This window comes from Mobula birostris, chromosome 4, assembly GCF_030028105.1.
Source record: "Mobula birostris isolate sMobBir1 chromosome 4, sMobBir1.hap1, whole genome shotgun sequence".
NCBI lineage: Eukaryota > Metazoa > Chordata > Chondrichthyes > Myliobatiformes > Myliobatidae > Mobula > Mobula birostris.
The window spans coordinates 99,819,978-99,835,833 of NC_092373.1; the positions used below are offsets into that span (position 1 = coordinate 99,819,978).

General features: G+C 44.5%; 1 protein-coding gene across 3 annotated transcripts in view; it reads left to right on the plus strand.

Moving 5' to 3' along the window:
* The window catches only part of ephb1 (EPH receptor B1), a 774,921-nt gene that overhangs the window by 730,518 nt on the left and 28,547 nt on the right, over window positions 1-15,856 (plus strand). For 2 of the 3 annotated variants that reach the window (XR_011885740.1, XR_011885741.1), the window contains one exon: window positions 8,321-9,245. The exons of the other annotated variant lie outside the window; for it this stretch is intronic. The gene's annotated coding sequence lies outside the window, so the exon portion shown is untranslated. The remainder of the gene's footprint in view (window positions 1-8,320; window positions 9,246-15,856) is intronic. 3 annotated transcript variants of the gene reach the window in all.

The window sequence follows — 15,856 nt, forward strand, 5'->3', positions numbered from 1 at the left end:
GATTCATACTGGAGCATCCGCGATGCTGAGAAAGTCGCGAATAGCACGTCCAGTGAGTTGGCCACACCACAGGTAAAGGCTACACAGGCAGAAAGGGGATGGGTGGCCACTAGACAGCGTAGCAGTAGGCAGGTGGTGCAGGAGTCCCCTGAGGTCATCTCCCTCCTAAACAGATATACTGTTGGGGGAGATGTCTCATCAAGGGAAGGCAGCAGCAGCCGAGTTCATGGCACCATGGGTGGCTCTGCAGCACAGGAGGGAAGGAAAAGGAGTGGGAGAGCAATAGTGATAGGGGATTCAATTGTAAGGGGAATAGATAGGCGTTTCTGCGGCCGCAGACGAGACTCCAGGAGGGTATGTTGCCTCCCTGGTACAAGGGTCAAAGTTGTCTTTGAGCGGCTGCAGGATATTCTGGAGTGGAAGGGTGAGCAGCCAGTGACCGTGGTGCACATAGGTACCAACGATACAGGTAAAAAACGGAATGAGGTCCTACAAGGTGAATTTAGGGACATAGAAACATAGAAAATAGGTGCAGGAGTAGGCTATTCGGCCCTTTGAGCCTGCACCGCCATTCAGTATGATCATGGCTGATCATCCAACTCAGAACCCTGTACCAGCCTTCCCTCCATAACCCCGATCCCTTTAGCCACAAGGGCCATATCTAACTCCCTCTTAAATGTAGCTAGTGAACTGGTCTCAACTGTTTCCTGTGGCAGAGAATTCCACAGATTCACCACCCTCTGTGTGAAGAAGTTTTTCCTAATTAGATTCCTAATTTTCCTAAAAGATTATGAGGGAAAACTGGCAGGCAAGGTAAAAACATAAAAACTGACTGTAAAAGCTTTTATAGGTATGTAAAAAGGAAAAGACTGGTAAAGACAAATGTAGGTCCCCTGCAGACAGAAACAGGTGAATTGATTATGGGGAGCAAGGACATGGCAGACCAATTGAATAATTACTTTGGTTCTGTCTTCACTAAGGAGGACATAAATAATCTTCCAGAAATAGTAGGGGACAGAGGGTCCAGTGAGATGGAGGAACTGAGCGAAATACATGTTAGTAGGGAAGTGGTGTTAGGTAAATTGAAGAGATTGAAGGCAGATAAATCCCCAGGGCCAGATGGTCTGCATCCTAGAGTGCTTAAGGAAGTAGCCCAAGAAATAGTGGATGCATTAGTGATAATTTTTCAAAACTCGTTAGATTCTGGACTAGTTCCTGAGGATTGGAGGGTGGCTAATGTAACTCCACTTTTTAAAAAAGGAGGGAGAGAGAAACCGGGGAATTATAGACCGGTTAGCCTAACGTCGGTGGTGGGGAAACTGCTGGAGTCAGTTATCAAGGATGTGATAACAGCACATTTGGAAAGCGGTGAAATGATCGGACAAAGTCAGCATGGATTTGTGAAAGGAAAATCATGTCTGACGAATCTCATAGAATTTTTTGAGGATGTAACTAGTAGAGTGGATAGGGAAGAACCAGTGGATGTGGTATATTTGGATTTTCAGAAGGCTTTTGACAAGGTCCCACACAGGAGATTAGTGTGCAAACTTAAAGCACACGGTATTGGGGGTAAGGTATTGGTGTGGGTGGAGAATTGGTTAGCAGACAGGAAGCAAAGAGTGGGAATAAACGGGACCTTTTCAGAATGGCAGGCGGTGACTAGTGGGGTACCGCAAGGCTCAGTGCTGGGACACCAGTTGTTTACAATATATATTAATGACTTGGATGAGGGAATTAAATGCAGCATCTCCAAGTTTGCAGATGACACGAAGCTGGGTGGCAGTGTTAGCTGTGAGGAGGATGCTAAGAGGATGCAGGGTGACTTGGATAGGTTGGGTGAGTGGGCAAATTCATGGCAGATGCAATTTAATGTGGATAAATGTGAAGTTATCCACTTTGGTGGCAAAAATAGGAAAACAGATTATTATCTGAATGGTGGCCGATTAGGAAAAGGGGAGGTGCAACGACACCTGGGTGTCATTATACACCAGTCATTGAAAGTGGGCATGCAGGTACAGCAGGCGGTGAAAAAGGCGAATGGTACGCTGGCATTTATAGCGAGAGGATTTGAGTACAGGAGCAGGGAGGTACTACTGCAGTTGTACAAGGCCTTGGTGAGACCACACCTGGAGTATTGTGTGCAGTTTTGGTCCCCTAATCTGAGGAAAGACATCCTTGCCATAGAGGGAGTACAGAGAAGGTTCACCAGATTGATTCCTGGGATGGCAGGACTTTCATATGAAGAAAGACTGGATGAACTGGGCTTGTACTCGTTGGAATTTAGAAGATTGAGGGGGGATCTGATTGAAACGTATAAGATCCTAAAGGGATTGGACAGGCTAGATGCAGGAAGATTGTTCCCGATGTTGGGGAAATCCAGAACGAGGGGTCACAGTTTGAGGATAGAGGGGAAGCCTTTTAGGACCGAGATTAGGAAAAACTTCTTCACACAGAGAGTGGTGAATCTGTGGAATTCTCTGCCACAGGAAACAGTTGAGACCAGTTCATTGGCTATATTTAAGAGGGAGTTAGATATGGCCCTTGTGGCTACGGGGGTGAGGGGGTATGGAGGGAAGGCTGGGGCGGTGTTCTGAGTTGGATGATCAGCCATGATCATAATAAATGGCGGTGCAGGCTCGAAGGGCCGATTGGCCTACTCCTGCACCTATTTTCTATGTTTCTAATCTCGGTCCTAAAAGGCTTCCCTTTTATCCTCAAACTGTGACCCCTCATTCTGGACTTCCCCAACATCGGGAACAATCTTCCTGCATCTAGCCTGTCCAATCCCTTTAGGATTTTATACGTTTCAATCAGATCCCCCCTCAATCTTCTAAATTCCAACGAGTATAAGCCTAGTTCATCCAGTCTTTCATCATATTAAAGTCCTGCCATCCCAGGAATCAATCTGGTGAACCTTCTTTGTACTCCCTCTATGGCAAGGATGTCTTTCCTCAGATTAGGGGACCAAAACTGCACACAATACTCCAGGTGTGGTTTTACCAAGGCCTTGTACAACTGCAGTAGTACCTCCCTGCTCCTGTACTCGAATCCTCTTGCTATAAATGCCAGCGTATCATTCGCCTTTTTCACCGCCTGCTGTACCTGCATGCCCACTTTCAATGACTGGTGTATAATGACACCCAGGTGTCGTTGCACCTCCCCTTTTCCTAATCGGCCACCATTCAGATAATAATCTGTTTTCCTGTTTTTGCCACCAAAGTGGATAACTTCACACTTTTCCACATTAAATTGCATCTGCCATGAATTTGCCCACTCACCTAACCTATCCAAGTCATCCTGCATCCTCTTAGCATCCTCCTCACAGCTAACACTGCCGCCCAGCTTCGTGTCATCCGCAAACTTGGAGATGCTGCATTTAATTCCCCCATCCAAGTCATTAATATATATTGTAAACAACTGGGGTCCCAGCACTGAGCCTTGCGGTACCCCACTAGTCACTGCCTGCCATTCTGAAAAGGTCCCGTTTATTCCCACTCTTTGCTTCCTGTCTTAGGAGATAAACTAAAAAGTCAGACCACAAAGGTAACAATCTCTGGATTATTACCAGTGCCACGTGCTAGTCAGAGTAGAAATAGGAGAATATATCAGATGAATATGTGACTTGAAAAATGGTGCAAAGGAGAGGGATTCAAATTTCTGGGGCATTGGAACCAGTTATGGAGGAGGTGGGACCGGTACAAACAGGATGGTCTGCACCTGTGCTGGACTGGAACCAATGTCCTAGGGGGAGTGTTTGCTGCTGTTGTTCAGGAGGATTTAAACTAATATGGCAGGGGAATGGGAACAAGTGCAGAGAGACAGAGGGGTGTAAAGTGAGGGTAGAAGCAAAAAGTAGTAAGGAGAAAAGTAAAAGTGGCAGGCCGACAAATCCAGTGCAAGCATCAAAAAGGGCCACTTTTCAACATAATTGTATAAGGGCTAAGAGAGTTGTAAAAGAGCGCCTGAGGGTTTTGTGTGTCAATGACAGGAGCACTCGTAACATGGTGGATGAATTGAAAGTGCAGATCGTTATTAATGATTATGATATAGTTGGGATCACAGAGACATGGCTCCAGGGTGACCAAGGATGGGAGCTCAACATTCAGGGATATTCAATATTTAGGAGGGATAGACATGAAAGAAAAGGAAGTGGGGTAGCATTGCTGGTTAGAGAGGAGATTAATGCAATAGAAAGGAAGGACATTAGCCGGGAGGATGTGGAATCGATATGTGTAGAGCTGCATAACACTAAGGGGCAGAAAGCGCTGGTGGGAGTTGTGTACAGGCCACCTAACAGTAGTAGTGAGGTTGGGGATGGCATTAAACGGGAAATTAGAAATGCGTGCAATAAAGGAACAGCAGTTATAACGGGTGACTTCAATCTACATATAGATTGGGTGAACCAAATTGGTAAAGGTGCTGAGGAAGACGATTTCTTGGAATGTATGCGGGATGGTTTTCTGAACCAACATGTCGAGGAACCAACTAGAGAGCAGGCCATTCTAGACTGGGTATTTGAGCAATGAGGAAGGGTTAATTAGTAATCTTGTTATGAGAGGCCCCGGGTAAGAGTGACCACAATATGGTGGAATTCTTCATTAAGATGGAGAGTGACATAGTTAATTCAGAAACAAAGGTTCTGAACTTAAAGAGGGGTAACTTTGAAGGTATGAGACGTGAATTAGCTAAGATAGACTGGCAAATGATACTTAAAGGGCTCATGGTGGATATGCAATGGCAAGCATTTAAAGATCGCATGGATGAACTACAACAATTGTTCGTCCCAGTTTGGCAAAAGAATAAATCAAGGAAGGTAGTGCACCCGTGGCTGACAAGGGAAATTAGGGATAGTATCAATTCCAAAGAAGAAACATACAAATTAGCCAGAAAAAGCAGCTCACCTGAGGACTGGGAGAAATTCAGAGTCCAGCAGAGGAGGACAAAGGGCTTAATTAGGAAAGCAAAAAAAGATTCTGAGAGAAAACTGGCAGGGAACATAAAAACTGACTGTAAAAGCTTTATAGATATGTGAAAAGAAAAAGATTGGTTAAGACAAATGTAGGTCCCTTACAGTCAGAAACAGGTGAATTGATCATGGGGAACAAGGACATGGCAGACCAATTGAATAACTACTTTGTACATAAATAATCTTCGGGAAATAGTAGGGGACCAAGAGTCTAGTGAGATGGAGGAACTGAGGGAAATACATGTTAGTAGGGAAGTGGTGTTAGGTAAATTGAAGGGATTAAAGGCAGATAAATCCCTAGGGCCAGATGGTCTGCATCCCAGAGTGCTTAAGGAAGTAGCCCAAGAGATAGTGGATGCATTAGTGATAATTTTTCAAAACTCTTTAGATCCTGGACTAGTTCCTGAGGATTGGAGGGTGGCTAATGTAACCCCACTTTTTAAAAAAGGAGGGACAGAGAAACCGGGGAACTATAGACCGGTTAGCCTAACATCGGTGGTGGGGAAAATGCTAGAGTCAGTTATCAAAGATGTGATAACAGCACATTTGGAAAGCGGTGAAATCATCGGACAAAGTCAGCATGGATTTGTGAAAGGAAAATCATGTCTGACGAATCTCATAGAATTTTTTGAGGATGTAACTAGTAGAGTGGATAGGGGAGAACCAGTGGATGTGGTATATTTGGATTTTCAGAAGGCTTTTGACAAGGTCCCACACAAGAGATTAGTGTGTAACCTTGAAGCACACGGTATTGGGGGTATGGTATTGATGTGGATAGAGAATTGGTTGGCAGACAGGAAGCAAAGAGTGGGAATAAACGGGACCTTTTCAGAATGGCAGGCATTGACTAGTGGGGTACCGCAAGGCTCAGTGCTGGGACCCCAGTTGTTTACAATATATATTAATGACTTAGACGAGGGAACTAAATGCAGCATCTCCAAGATTGCGGATGACACGAAGCTGGGCGGCATTGTGAGCTGTGAAGAGGATGGTAAGAGGATGCAGGGTGACTTGGATAGGTTAGGTGAGTGGGCAAATTCATGGCAGATGCAATTTAATGTGGATAAATGTGAGGTTATCAACTTTGGTGGTAAAAACAGGAAAACAGGTTGTTATCTGAATGGTGGCCGATTAGGAAAAGGGGAGGTGCAACGAGACCTGGGTGTCATTATACACCAGTCATTGAAAGTGGACATGCAGGTACAGCAGGCGGTGAAAAAGGCGAATGGTATGCTGGCATTTATAGCAAGAGGATTCGAGTACAGGAGCAGGGAGGTACTACTGCAGTTGTACAAGGCCTTGGTGAGACCACACCTGGAGTATTGTGTGCAGTTTTGGTCCCCTAATCTGAGGAAAGACATCCTTGCCATAGAGGGAGTACAAAGAAGGTTCACCAGATTGATTCCTGGGATGGCAGGACTTTCATATGATGAAAGACTGGATCGGCTAGACTTATACTCACTGGAATTTAGAAGATTGAGGGGGGATCTTATTGAAACATATAAAATTCTAAAGGGATTGGACAGGCTAGACGTAGGAAGATTGCTCTCGATGTTGGGGAAGTCCAGAACAAGGGGTCACAGTTTAAAGATAAAGGGGAAGCCTTTTAGGACTGAGATGAGGAAAAACTTCTTCACACAGAGAGTGGTGAATCTGTGGAATAGTCTGCCACAGGAAATAGTTGAGGCCAGTTCATTGGCTATATTTAAGAGGGAGTTAGATATGGCCCTTGTGGCTAAAGGGATCAGGGGGTATGGAGAGAAGGCAGGTACAGGGTTCTGAGTTGGATGATCAGCCATGATCATAGTGAATGGCGATGCAGGCTCAAAGGGCCGAATGGCCTACTCCTGCACCTATTTTTTATGTTTCTTATGTTTCTATATCAGGATAGGTGGAGCAGCAGATAGTGTTGAAGAAGGACTTCAGCAGATTAGGAGAATGGGCAGAGAAGTGGCAAATACAGTGTAGATAAGTGTATGGTGATGCACATTGATAGAAGGAATAAAGACATAGACTATTTTCTGAATGGTGAGAAAGTTCAGAAATCGGAGGTGCAAAGAGTCTTAGGAGAACTAGTGCAGGATTCCCTGAAGTTCAGTGGCAAAAAAAATTTTAATTTCCATTCCCATTCCTTTTCCAACATGTCAGTCAATGGCATCCTGTTGTGCCAAGATGAAACCACCATCAAGGTGGAGAAGCAAAACTTTGTATTTCATCTGCATAGCCTCTAACTGATGGCATGAATAATGATTTCTCCTTCTGGTAAAAATATAATTTCCCTCCCCCTCCCCTCTTTTTCTATTCTCCACTGACCTCTTACCTCCTCCGCCTATCACCTCCCACTGGGACTTCTCCTCCTTCCCCTTATCCAATTGTTCTCTCCTATCAGATTCCTTCCTCCACAACCCTTTATCTTTCCTACCCAGTTGGCTTCACCTAACACCTTTTAGCTATCCTCCTTCCCCTCTCCCACCTTTTTATTCTGGCATCTTTCCCCTTCCTTTCCCATCCTAATGAAGAGCCCTGGCCTGAAACATTGACTGTTTATTCATTTCTATAGATTCTGCCTGACCTGTTAACTTCCTCCAGCATTATGTGTGTGTTGCTTTGGATTTTCAGCATCTGCAGACTTTCTTGTGTTAATAAGAAAAAAAGTATTACCCCAATATGATTCTTCCCCCATCTGCAAAGTCAGCTGAGGTCAGACCTTAGGTGAAAAATAATATGCTAAAAAATTCAGGGGACGTTGAAGTTTGGAGAGTGAGGAGTTGAATTAATGTTGAGATGTTTGTACCCAACGACCACACAGCAAGTTCTGCCTTTTCAGATGAGCTGGTTCAATCCACTGATTCCTCATCCAGTTTCACTGCTGTTTAGCATTTGGTGATATAGAACAAACACCGAGCTTCAGAGGTACATTTGCTGCTGTGAATCACAGACCTGACCTTCAACTGAATATCTCAATGCCCATCCAATAAAGTTCACGAGGTGCAACCCCCTGCCAAATGTTGGGCATGGATAAGCCTGGACCAAGGTCTAGGCTTTGTTGGGGACCCAGCTCCCTTTCTTCTTCATGATATTTGCTCCCCTTTTCTCTTGGTGAAACAGCATTGTTGAGGTTGCAGTGTGTTAGGATGAGCTCATCAACAAGTTGCCTGTTTACTGAATGTGACCCATTAAGGGAGAGGTGAAGAAGTTCTAGGCACCTCACACAAACTGTGCCATTTCTTGATAGAGGAGCGACATGGTTAAAACACACATCCCCTTGTGCACAAAGATTGCAAATCAAAACCCAGTGGCAGCCACGTTACAGTGATGTTATTTTAAGTAAATGATTGTTTATATTTCCTGCAGGGATTTGCTAAGGATAGGGGTCACTTTGGCTGGTCACCAGAAGAAAATTCTGAACAGCATTCAGTCGATGAGAGGACAGATCAGCCAATCCACTTCAGCCATGGCATGACGGCAGGGGATCATGGGACGTGACGGAGCGGCAGAACAAAGAGCCAGACTATTTCTCATGGCCCCAGGATCATTCTTCTGAAGGAAACACGTTGTTACTCTCTACCAGACTGATCCCCAGCCTCTTCAGAAATCATGCATTCCTACCCTAAGAACAGTACAGATTCCTGATTCAAGTGGACATTTTTTTTTAAATAAAAAAACTCTGTCTCTTCATGAAATAAGGGCCTGTGAAAGTGGAATTGAAGAAATATCCAATTTTCCAAAGAACATGCTGTGCTATTCTTTGATGTTTGTTAGATGCATTTCTTTATTTTCATGAATGATTTTCTCCAGATGTTGGTGCCAATAGACTGCCCCTTTCCCAACAATGGCTTCAAAGTCCTTTATATCTTCATATTGAAGATGATGAGAAGTAATCATTCTTTGCTTGCATTTTCTGCAACTATGTCTGTGTTTTGATAGCAATGACACTCAATGCTGGTAAATGTTGAGCCATCTGCACTTGAAGAGAGGGGAAGTCAGTATTTATCATATGATCTGCCTGCAGCTGGCAGGTCTTTCTGATCAGATTCCTTGTAAGCTGTTTTGATTGACTGTACAGGAACAAGATGAGAATCTTTGCAAGCGGTACAAGCAACAGACCTACTGATTTTGCTTGACAAGAGAGGTGTTGTTGGACAATGATATGAAGTACCTCCGGTGTCATGTTGCACCTCTCATCAATGGACCTTTTAATTTGTGTGTCAGTACTTGTTGGAATTACAGTGATGTCTGTTAAACCCAGTGCTCAGAACGTTGCTGCATCAACTTGCTGGTAAGTGTGGAATTTTATTGCCCTTTAATTGTGTTTCTACATGTTTCCCCTCACCGTGAATCATTGAGGAGCCAGGCATCCTTTCCACAGCTTAAACAGGTACCTGTGACAGATCATCATTTTCAGTCAATGGCTCAGGTGTACTTCACCTCCAGAAGTTCTTGCTGCAACATTCCAGAACTCTGTGATGCGGGGAAGTCTGGTGTCCTTGAATTAGATTCACAAAAATCCAGCATGAAGGCACAGCAAGTAATAAGGAATGATATTAGGTATAATGTGAGCAAGAATACAAAACTGGAGAAGTGTTGAGTTATATGGTTGTAGAGCCACAGCTGGACTTCTGTGTGCAGCACTGGGCTCCTTATACAAGAAAGGATGCCATGCATTGGGGAAGGTTTACCAGACTAACACTTGGAATGGGTGGGTTGTCTCTTGAAGAAAGTTTGGACAGGCTAGGATTGTACCCGCCGGAGTTTAGATGAGAAAGATGGATTTGAGAGAAGATTCTGAGTTTTTGTTGACAGGGCGGATGTTGGGGTGCATACTTCCTCCTGCAGGGGAACTTAGATCTAAGGTTCACTGTTTAAGTGCCCATTGAAGACTAATGTGGGATGAAATTTATTTGCTCACGGGGATAATGATCTTTGGAACTCTCTTCCTCAAAGACCACTAAAAACAGAATCTTACAATATTTCAAAGGCAGAGATAGATAGATTCTGGATAAGCTAGTGATTGAAGGGTTTCCAGGATAGACAGGGAAGTTGAGATTACATTTCGATTGCTCATAATCTCATTGAATCTCTCAGAGGCTCAAAGATCTGAGTGGTCTAAACCTGCACCCAATTTGTCTGTTGGTATGTTTAGCTACCACAGTTCTCTGCTTCCATCTTCCATTCACAATAGAAAGCAGTTTTGTCAGTAATATCTACACAGGATGCTTGCTCCATGCAGGTTCCCATGAACATTTTAAATGCCATGGCACAGGAGGCTGTGGGTTGTGCCAAAAGAATGGAATTTGGAATTGAAATTGGTTTATTATTGTCTCATGTACTGAAATACAGTACTCTCCAGTAAAGATGGCACTGGTGAGCTGCGGTGACACTTTACTGGCAGCAAACAAAACTACAAGCTATTCTAATTACACTTTCTCTGGGCTACAATCACTGCAATCCACAGCCTGTAATTTCCCTTTGGGAGTTGTGTTCCTGAACCAGCTGTACAACCTTGGCATTTTTAGGAATATTATGAAGGACTCAGCTAATTGGACTCTCGAGAATGCAGGTACGGTCACGGTGGCCATTGCTAGAGTAGACCTGAAGGCCCAGGTCCAAGAGTGATAAATGTTTGACTGATTTAAGCGCCAAGTCTGATTAAAAAGATCAAGATATCAAGGCCAAAGATGAAGGATGAGCTGGTGTTCAGCTCAGTTGCCTCAACAATGAACTGACTCTGTAACTATCAACGCTCACCTCAGTACTGAACTGTCTCTGTGGCTGTGGCCTGCAACCATCAGACTCTTGAACTGGTTTCACTCAGTACTGAACTGTCTGTGGCTGTGGCCTGCAGTCATTGGACTCTTGAACTGGCTTCACTTAGCACTGAACTGTCTCTGTGACTGTGGCCTGCAGCCATCAGACTCCTGACCTGGTTTCACTCAGTACTGAACTGTCTCTGTGGCTGTGGCCTGCAGCCATCAGACTCCTGAACTGGTTTCACTCAGTACTGAACTGTCTCTGTGACTGTGGCCTGCAACCATCAGACTCCAGAACTGGCTTCACTCCACTCAGAACTGAACTGTCTCTGTGACTGTGGCCTGCAGCCATCGGACTCCTGAACTGGTTTCACTCAGTACTGAACTGTCTCTGTGACTGTGGCCTGCAGCCATCAGACTCCAGAACTGGTTTCACTTCACTCAGTACCGAACTGTCTCTGTGACTGTGGCCTGCAACCATCAGACTCCTGACCTGGTTTCACTCAGTACTGAACTGGCTCTGTGACTGTGGCCTGCAGCCATCAGACTCCTGAACTGGTTTCACTCAGTACTGAACTGTCTCTGTTACTGTGGCCTGCAGCCATCAGACTCCTGAACTGCTTTCACTCAGTACTGAACTGTCTCTGTAACTGTGGCCTGCAACCATCAGACTCCTGACCTGGTTTCACTCAGTACTGAACTGTCTCTGTGACTGTGGCCTGCAGCCATCAGACTCCAGAACTGGTTTCACTTCACTCAGTACCGAACTGTCTCTGTGACTGTGGCCTGCAACCATCAGACTCCTGACCTGGTTTCACTCAGTACTGAACTGGCTCTGTGACTGTGGCCTGCAGCCATCAGACTCCTGAACTGGTTTCACTCAGTACTGAACTGTCTCTGTTACTGTGTCCTGCAGCCATCAGACTCCTGAGCTGCTTTCACTCAGTACTGAACTGTCTCTGTAACTGTGGCCTGGAACCATCAGACTCCTGAACTGGCTTCACTCAGTACTGAACTGTCTCTGTGGCTGTGGCCTGCAGCCATCAGACTCCTGAACTGGTTTTACTCAGTACTGAACTGTCTCTGTGACTGTGGCCTGCAGCCATCGGACACTTGAACTGGCTCCGTGACTGTGGACTTACTTTCAGGGACTCCAGTTCATGTTCTGTGTGTTATTTGTTTACTTTTTGGTTGTTTGCTCGATTTGTTCTTTTTTACACACATTGGGTATTTGAGTCTTCGTTGTGTGTTCTTTTTTAATGGGCTCTATTGTGTTCCTTTGGTTGCTGCTTGCAAGGAGACGAATCTCGAGGTTGAACATAGCATACATACTTTGATAATAAATGTACTTTGAAGTTTGTACAGTAAAAAGCTTGTCTTGCATACTGTTCATACAGATGAATTCCAGTGAGATGAATACTGATGAATCCAGTGAGATGGAGGAACTGAGCGAAATACATGTTAGTAGGGAAGTGGTGTTAGGTAAATTGAGGGGATTGAAGGCAGATAAATCCCCAGGGCCAGATGGTCTGCATTCCAGGGTGCTTAAGGAAGTAGCCCAAGAAATAGTGGATGCATTAGTGATAATTTTTCAAAACTCGTTAGATTCTGGACTAGTTCCTGAGGATTGGAGGGTGGCTAATGTAACTCCACTTTTTAAAAAAGGAGGGAGAGAGAAACCAGGGAATTATAGACCGGTTAGCCTAACGTCGGTGGTGGGGAAACTGCTGGAGTCAGTTATCAAGGATGTGATAACAGCACATTTGGAAAGCGGTGAAATGATCGGACAAAGTCAGCATGGATTTGTGAAAGGAAAATCATGTCTGATGAATCTCATAGAATTTTTTGAGGATGTAACTAGTAGAGTGGATAGGGGAGAACCAGTGGATGTGGTATATTTGGATTTTCAGAAGGCTTTTGACAAGGTCCCACACAGGAGATTAGTGTGCAAACTTAAAGCACATGGTATTGGGGGTAAGGTATTGGTGTGGGTGGAGAGTTGGTTAGCAGACAGGAAGCAAAGAGTGGGAATAAACGGGACCTTTTCAGAATGGCAGGCGGTGACTAGTGGGGTACCGCAAGGCTCAGTGCTGGGACCCCAGTTGTTTACAATATATATTAATGACTTGGATGAGGGAATTAAATGCAGCATCTCCAAGTTTGCAGATGACACGAAGCTGGGTGGCAGTGTTAGCTGTGAGGAGGATGCTAAGAGGATGCAGGGTGACTTGGATAGGTTGGGTGAGTGGGCAAATTCATGGCAGATGCAATTTAATGTGGATAAATGTGAAGTTATCCACTTTGGTGGCAAAAATAGGAAAACAGATTATTATCTGAATGGTGGCCGATTAGGAAAAGGGGAGGTGCAACGAGACCTGGGTGTCATTATACACCAGTCATTGAAAGTGGGCATGCAGGTACAGCAGGCGGTGAAAAAGGCGAATGGTATGCTGGCATTTATAGCGAGAGGATTTGAGTACAGGAGCAGGGAGGTACTACTGCAGTTGTACAAGGCCTTGGTGTGACCACACCTGGAGTATTGTGTGCAGTTTTGGTCCCCTAATCTGAGGAAAGACATCCTTGCCATAGAGGGAGTACAGAGAAGGTTCACCAGATTGATTCCTGGGATGGCAGGACTTTCATATGAAGAAAGACTGGATGAACTGGGCTTGTACTCGTTGGAATTTAGAAGATTGAGGGGGGATCTGATTGAAACATATGAGATTCTAAAGGGATTGGACAGGCTGGATGCAGGAAGATTGTTCCCGATGTTGGGGAAGTCCAGAACAAGGGGTCACAGTTTGAGGATAGAGGGGAAGCCTTTTAGGACCGAGATTAGGAAAAACTTCTTCACGCAGAGAGTGGTGAATCTGTGGAATTCTCTGCCACAGGAAACAGTTGAGGCCAGTTCATTGGCTATATTTAAGAGGGAGTTAGATATGGCCCTTGTGGCTACGGGGGTGAGGGGGTATGGAGGGAAGGCTGGGCGGTGTTCTGAGTTGGATGATCAGCCATGATCATAATAAATGGTGATGCAGGCTCGAAGGGCCGAATGGCCTACTCCTGCACCTATTTTCTATGTCTATGAATTCATTAAGCAGCGTGTTGAGGTAGAACAAGATAAAGCAAAAGCAATGCAGAATGAAGTGTTATAGTTATGGAGAAAGTAATGTGTAGGCAGATGATAAGGTGTAAAGTCATAATGAGATTGATTGTGAGGTCGAGAGTCCATTTTAGTCACACTGACGACTCATTCAACAGTCTGATTGCAATTTGCTACCTAATGGATTAGTGTAACATGGACATGGTGCCTGAAGGGCCTGTTTCTGTGTTGTGTGTATTTATAATCATAAAATGCCTTGAAATCGAGGACCCATTGAGTCTTCCAATGTGATTGGAGAGGTTTTGTTGTTATTGAGAGATTTAGCGTGATAAAGATGTAGATCAAAACTGGGATATTAATCCTTGTAATATCGGTGTGTGACACCACAAAGTTTTATCAAAACCCATCAACAACAAGTCATGAAAATTTCCAGTCTACCCCAGTGTCCTTTGTATACATGATATGTATTTACAGTCAGATGGCTCAACATATGGACAGAGGTGATGTCTCAGTACACTCTTGATTGGATGCCATTCACTTGTATATGTGGGTGCAAAACAGGTCACTCATACATTTTGACCAAACTGAGTGAAACTTGCCATCATATCCAACACCTGGACACCCTTCCCCAACTCCCCCCCCCCCACAGCTGGATTTCCCTGAATTACCCCACCATTCCAATCAATTGTAACACCACCACCGACTGGCTTGCCAACAAGCTTGTAAATTATAAAGAGGACAAGTAGTACAAGCAATGTCTTACAGGTCAAGATACCCAAAGTCAATGTCAGTTTATCTCGCCGTCTGTGTGGAGTTTGCACATGCTGTTTGTGACCTTGTGGGTTTCATCGAGGAGCTGCAGTTTCTTCCCATATGTCAAATACAGTATATGCAGGTGGGTGGATTAATTAGCCACTCTAAACTGCTCCTGGTGAAGGTGAGTGGGAGGCCAAATCTGATTAAATTCATCAAACTCATTCAATGAATTCAATTAGTTGTTGAATTCTCAATTTCAGTTGTCCAGAAGCACTTATATCCACAGTGTTGAAGTGTTTTGAGAGGTTGTTGATGAAACATATCAACTCCTGCTTGAGAAGCAACTTGGATTCAATCTAATTAGCCTACTGGAGGTCCACAGCAGATGCCATTTCATTGGCTCTTAAATCAACCCTGGAACATCTGAACAGTAAAGATATATACATCAGAATGTTCTTTATTGACTGCAGCTCAGCATTCAATGCCATCATCTCCGCAGAACAAATCAATAAGCTTCAAGACTTTGGCCTCAACACCTCCTTTTGCAATTGGATCCTCTGTTTCCTCACTTGCAAACTTCAGTCAGTTTGGATTGCCGACATTTCCTCCATAATCTCCATCAGCACAGGTGCACCACAAGGCTGTGTACTTAGTCTCCTGTTCTACTTGCTTTACACTTATGACTGTGTGGTAAGCACACCGCCAGTGCCATATTCAAGTTTGCTGATGACACCACTGTCACAGGCTGAATCAAAGGTGGTGAGGAATCGGCATATAGGAGGTAGATTGAAAATCTGGCTGAGTGGTGTCACAACAACCTCCTACTCAATATCAATAAGGCCAAAGAGCTGATTATTGACTTCAGGAGGAGGAAACCAAAGGTCCGTGATCCAGTCATTATTGGGTGATCAGAGGGAGAGGGTCAGCAACTTTAAATTTTGAAGGACCAGTCCTGCGCCTAGCATGTAAGGGCAATTACGAAGAAAGCATGGTAGAGCCTCTCCTTCCTTAGGAATTTGCAAAGATTTGGCATGACATTTAAAACTTTGATGAACTTCTCTAAATATGTGGTGGAAAGTATATTGTGATTGCATCACAGCCTGGTATGGAAACAGCAATGCCCTTGAACAGAAAATCCTACAAAAAGTAGTGGATATGGCCATACCCGCCACTGAACACATTGAGCGTGTCTTCACCGCCAACTTACTCCAGTTGGCTTTAGGATTCGTTTCCGAGCCTCTCAATTTGGACCTTCTGAGGAACCCAGGTACTCACATTTTA